Source organism: Panthera pardus, unplaced genomic scaffold (genome assembly GCF_024362965.1).
Source record: "Panthera pardus isolate Hobbes unplaced genomic scaffold, ASM2436296v1 HiC_scaffold_11, whole genome shotgun sequence".
Classification (NCBI taxonomy): Eukaryota; Metazoa; Chordata; class Mammalia; order Carnivora; family Felidae; genus Panthera; species Panthera pardus.
Window position 1 is genome coordinate 64,901,752 of NW_026526666.1, and position 6,000 is coordinate 64,907,751.

Genomic DNA, 6,000 nt, shown 5'->3' on the forward strand with positions numbered 1-6,000 from the left:
GAATGGAGACATGTCAAAAGGACACAGAAACCAGCCTGAAGGAGTTCCCACAGGCTAAATCAGAGAATCAAAATAAATAATGATAGCAATGGATTACAACCCACTGAATAAAAAAGAGAACCATGAATCCTTGCAATATGAATAAATGAATCCCAAGTGTGATGAGGAAGGGGATATTTACATTGCTTCAAAGTTCCTCTCTACAAAAATATTTACTAATTACCAAAGAAAAAAAGAGTAACTTCAGAGGCAAAGCCTGACAGACATCACCTTACACAGCTATCAAAGTAAGCATCATCAGTAATGGGACAAATGGAAATCTGTGCTCTCTGATAGGCTGCAGTGAAAAAGGACACAGCAATGTCAATACTGGGGGAGGCTAGATAGGGGTGGGGACTCCCTTTAATTTCTGCTCAATTTTGCTATGAAACTAAAACTGCTACATTTTTTTTTGAGGGGGGGTGCAAGTGAGAAGAGGGCAGAGAAAGTGAGAGACAGAGACAGAGACAGAGACAGAGAGAGAGAGAGAGAGAGAGAGAGAGAGAATCCCCCAGGGATAGAGAGAAACAGAGAGAGAAGCGGGACTCACTCGAAAACTCGAGCGCATCTGATGTGGGAGGACTTGAACTCACGAACCGTGAGATCATGACCTGAGCTGAAGTCAGATGCTTAACAACTGAGCCACTCAGGCACCAGAACCTAAAACTGCTCTTAAAAAAATAAAATGCGTTAATTTAAAAACAAAAACAGCACCACTCTGTGATATTCCCACAAAACTGCATAACCTGAATTTAGTCATAAGGAAACATCAGACAAACCAAAACTGAAGAACATCCTACAAAATAACTGGTCTGCAATCTTCAAAAGTGTCAAAGTCAAAAAAGTCAAAGACTGCAGAAATGTTCCAAACAGAAGGAGACTACAGAGACATGACTGCAACACATGACTCTAAACTAGATCCTTTTGATACAGAGGACATTATTTGTACATCTGGCAATACCTGAATAAGATCTAAGAATTAGTTGGTGGTAATGGATCAATGTTAATTTGCTGATTTTGATTAATATATTGTGGTTATGTAGGAGAATGTCCTTCTTTGCTAGAAACACAGTTTCAAAGATCATGCACTAGCAACTTATTCTGAAACGGTTCAGAGAAAAAAAAAGTTCTTTGTAGGTGACTTTTCTATAAGCTTAAGATAGTTTATAAAATTTTTTAAATACACCAGAAGTGTCTATCATATTTTTAATTTCCAGAGCACTTTCTTTTTCTAATGATTTTTACATCATCTTATTTCATGCATATAACTTCTTTTCTTATCTCTTTTCTTAACTTCTCTGGTGCAATTACTAATTACCTACAGTTTGTTGGGCTTTTTTCCTCAAACTTTCTTCTATTTCCTGTATTATTTTCCTCCAAGTTCCTCTTTTGTACTTTTGTGTTTTGTTCTCTTTCCCCTTGGAGGCTCTCCCCAAATGCCTATTTATTGAATAAATGAAGTACTAAAGCCAACTGGAAGCTCTGCATGTCTGGCTTCTCAACCAGGAGGCTTCCACTGCATGGTGATCAAGTGGGAACATAGTTACTTCACTGGGAGACCTCTAAATGTCAGTATAGAGGGGTCTTTTCTTTAGACTTTAGAGAAGGCTCATATACTTTCCTACAAGGGGGTACAGAGAGATATAATACTAGGCAATTACCTTCTGAAAGAAAAGTAAAGGAAGGAGTGAGGGGGAAGGGTCTCACTTTTCAGTATAAAGGATTTCTCTTAATCCTCCTGCTTTCACTATGTATGGTTCCCGATCCCTCGTCAGTTATGTTTAATGTCCTCAAGTCTTGAGCATCTTTAGTTTCATCTTCCAAAGAAAACCCTGTGGTCTCCTGAGGGCTTGGGAGAGGGGCAGTCTTCTCACTGCATAAGCTGGGTATCCCAGAGGATTTAAACCCTGGAGCACCTGGGTGGCTCAGTCAGTTAAGCGTCCAATTTGGCTCAGGTCACAATGTCGCGGTTTGTGAGTTGGAGCCCCGCAATGGGCTCTGTGCTGACAGCTCAGAGCCTGGAGCCTGCTTCAGTTTCTGTGTCTCCCTCCCTCTCTCTCCGCCCCTCCCCCACTTGTATTCTGTCTCTGTCTCTTAAAAATAAATAAACATTTAAAAAATAAATAACAAATCTGAAGTTAGGATTCTTTTTTTATTTTTTAAGGAGGCTCCACTCCCAATGTGGGGCTTGAACTCACAACCCTGAGATCAAGAGTCCCATGCTCCACCAACTGAGCCAGCCAGGCACCCCTACGTCAGGATTCTTTACCTGCCTTCTTATAAAAGCATCCATGTCTTATTCAAAATAGAAGTCACTAAATATTATACATGTATATCTCAAGAAAGAAATAGGGGCACATGACTGGCTCAGTCAGTTAAGCATCTGACTTCGGCTCAGGTCGTGATCTCATGGTTCATGAGGTCGAGCCCCACGTCGGGCTCTGTGCTGACAGCTCGGAGCCTGGAGCCTGCCTTGGATTCTGTGTTTCCCTCTCTCTCGGCCCCTCCCCCTGCCCATGCTCTGTCTCTCTCATAAATAAATAAACATCAAGAAACCTTTTTTTAAAAAAAGAAAAGAAAAGAAAAGAAATAGAACTACTTAATTTTGTACATTTTCTTCCTGAGGACCTCTTTGTTTGGCATTGTGCTTCTGGACCTCTTCTTTTTTATTCTATTGACCATAGTCCTTTTGGACATTCTCTTGAATCAACCTTAGGGGGTTCCACTTTTATAGCACTAATCTGATTGCTCCTTTTGTTTCCTTCACTGGTACTTCCTCTTTATGCCATATACTAATTAAAATGAACATGAGTACATCTATGCACCAAACATTATGGAGTATCAGGCACTGTCCTTGTCATTAGATTATAATGACAAATAAGACAATGTCCTTAGGGCACCTGGCTGGCTCAGTTGGAGGAACATATGACTCTTGACCTTGGACTCATGAGTTTGAAACCCACGTTGGATGTGCAGATTACCTAAATAAATAAAACTTAAAAAAAAAATAAGACAATGTCCTTGACCTAAAGGTGCCTAATGTTTCATAGAGGAGATGGATGAATAAACTTAAAATATAAAACATCGTACTAATTGATATATGCCCTGAGGGCTATGGAGCCAAAGAAGAGGTGAAGCTAAATCAGACTGAGGCAGGGATGTATTTGGGAGGTAGGGTAGGCTACTGTGACAAATATTCTAATAACTGATTACCACTGATTATTTTTTATTATTGTTGATAATTTTTTCAGTAGGTTGAAAACTTCCTAAAGAGGTAATGCCTGAAGAATAAGATCTTGCCCAGTAAAAGCAAAAACCAGCACCCCCTTCTTATGCCTCTACATGAGGTGGCTAGGGTATAAGAAATACCCTTCCAACTGTAGGCCCAGAAGTTTTGATGAGGAAGGCACTAACAACTAAGGGCCTCTCTACTCCACTCTCAACTGAAAAGGAGCTCACTCTGCTATCACACACTGTCAGACTCATGCCTCTATTCTTAAAGCTTACATGGAAAATTAAACTCAGCCAGAGTATGCAACATGCCATTAGTGAATGGTATAATCAGTTTCTGAAATTCATCTTACCCACACATCCTCAACCCTCCTTACCATTTCCAGCCCCTTAAGTAATTGTATGACCTAAAAGAAATCAAACATGATTCCTAGTCAGGAAAAAAAAAATCAATGATTCCTGCTCTACAAAAATTAGTGGAATACTTCCAATTTTCTGCTGGAAATTATTGCTCTTCACAATTAGTCTAAAAATACAAAATAAAATAATGTAATTAAATCTATATTTGCTTCCCTGCCCCAAAATTAGCTTTAATTGCTTTGCTCTTACATGATGACTAAGAAATAGAAATAAAATTAATTGGATAGATAAATCACTATTTTTTTTCCTACCAACAATATTGCTCAAATCCGTGTTCTTTTTCATGCTGAAATTACCTTTTTATGCTCAAAGTAGAAGCTGACTCTAAAAGGAAAAAGCCAAGCACTGGCAGAAAAATTAGAATTTTGACATAATTCAACAGTAATTTTAAAATACCCTTCCTCTGGATTTAAGTCAAATCTTTTTTTAAAACTATACTCCTGATTTAACAAGAGGCAATGTTATAAATGAAGCAAGCAGCATATATACATGAGCATTATTTTCTGTAGATTTAGCTGTTTTCTTAAGTTCAATCTCTAACAGAAATAGAACATTGGTTTTCTTACCTTTTTCCCCTTACACACGTGATAAGGGACAGACTTCCCTGTGCTTACTCATGATGCTTGCTGCACCACCAGCCAGTCCTGCTGATTCAGTATGCCCTATTTGATCCTAAAGAAAAAAAAAAAAACAAAACACATTGCTCATTATATTTGCTAAAGCAATAAGCCCTAATTTTCTTCATATAAACCTATCACAGCCAGACAAATGAAAGCTATGGGGCTTAAATAATAAATTACATCTTCAGATTCAAAGACCTGGCCACTATGAAATGCAGCAGACACATTTTACTGTCTAAGAAGGCCAAAGGTTAAACGCTGCATAAACAGTTAAGAATTTTTGAATATTTTTTTATTTTCAGTGGATAATACAAAATAAAACCTCAGAGGCAGGCACTTTCTACCCAATGGTTTTAACTCTGTTAATTCATAAAAATACCAATTATTTTGTATTACAATAAGCCCTCCGAGAATCCAAAGCTAGCAAAACTGCTGCTTCACTAGAATGTCTTTTTTTTTTTTCTGTACATACAGATTTCTTAAATTGAGATTCAGAGGCTTCCTGTTGAGATTTTTATTGCAAAACAACTGTTTTCCTCCAAATGGAGTCTCTTAGGATTCTAGTCTTCCTCCATTGTTTAGAAGCAATGGATCTATTAGCCCAACATTATCCTTACTACTAGTGGTATGCAAAAGACAAAGCTTTCAAAGCTTCCTCAAATGTTATTTCCTTCTTCTGAATATATGACAATATCCATGAAGTTACAGTAGTCCAATTTAAATACTTCTGTAGCTGTTTAGAGAAGATTTGAAAATCTTTAGGAGCCTAATTTAGTCTTGAACAAGATTGGTAATTGTAATCCGAATAAAATTAAGAATCTCATATTACCCATATAAAATATCAAACATATAATCATAGCATTTCAGAACAGGAAAGCATCTTAGAGATGATCTAATGAACATCGCTTAATTTTAAAGATAATATGCACTCAAAGAAATTTTTCTGGCATTATTGTAAATGCAATTCCATTATCTGATGTAAAAATAATGTACTTATTAAAAAATAAGAGAATTTTTAAAAAGCAGAAAACTCAAGTTTCCAGAAACCAATAAAAAATATAGAATGGGGGCGCCTGGGTGGCTCAGTTGGTTGAGTGTCCAACTTCAGCTCAGGTCATGATCTCGCGGTCTGTGAGTTCGAGCCCTGCGTCCAGCTTTGTGCTGACAGCTCAGAGCCTGGAGGCTGCTTCGGATTCTGTGTCTCCCTCTCTCTCTGCCCCTCCCCTGCTCATGCTCTGTCTCTCTCTCTCTCTCTCTCTCTCTCTCTCTCTCTCTCTCTCTCTCTGTCTGTCAAAAATAAAAATAAACATTAAAAAAAAATATAGAGAGAGAGAGAGAATGAAAATCTCTGGTGAGGGTCACCTGGGTGGCTCAGTTGATTAAGCATCTAACTCTTGATTTCAGCTCAGGTCAGAATCTCACAGTTCGTGAGTTCAAGCTCCATGTCAGGCTCTGCACTGGCAATGGGGAGCATGCTTTGGATTTTCTCTCTCCCTCTCTCTCTCTGCCCCTCCCCCACTCTCTCTCTAAATAAATAAATAAACTTGGGAGGGAGGGAAGGAAGGAAGGAAGGAAGGAAGGAAGGAAGGAAGGAAGGAAGGAAGGAAGGAAGGAAGGGACAGAAATTTTCCTATCTTGAAAACTTGAAAAAAAATATGTATTTGTTAAAATTCTAAATGAGAAGTGCTGT

The 6,000-nt window shown here is 38.3% G+C and overlaps 1 protein-coding gene across 3 annotated transcripts in view; it reads right to left on the bottom strand.

Annotated features, from left to right (window-relative positions):
• The window catches only part of ZFYVE9 (zinc finger FYVE-type containing 9), a 140,780-nt gene extending 136,418 nt beyond the window's left edge, over positions 1 to 4,362 (bottom strand). For all 3 annotated transcript variants that reach the window (XM_019449299.2, XM_019449298.2, XM_019449297.2), the window contains exon 1: positions 4,257 to 4,362. The gene's annotated coding sequence lies outside the window, so the exon portion shown is untranslated. The remainder of the gene's footprint in view (positions 1 to 4,256) is intronic.
• Between the last annotated feature and the right edge of the window lie 1,638 nt (positions 4,363 to 6,000).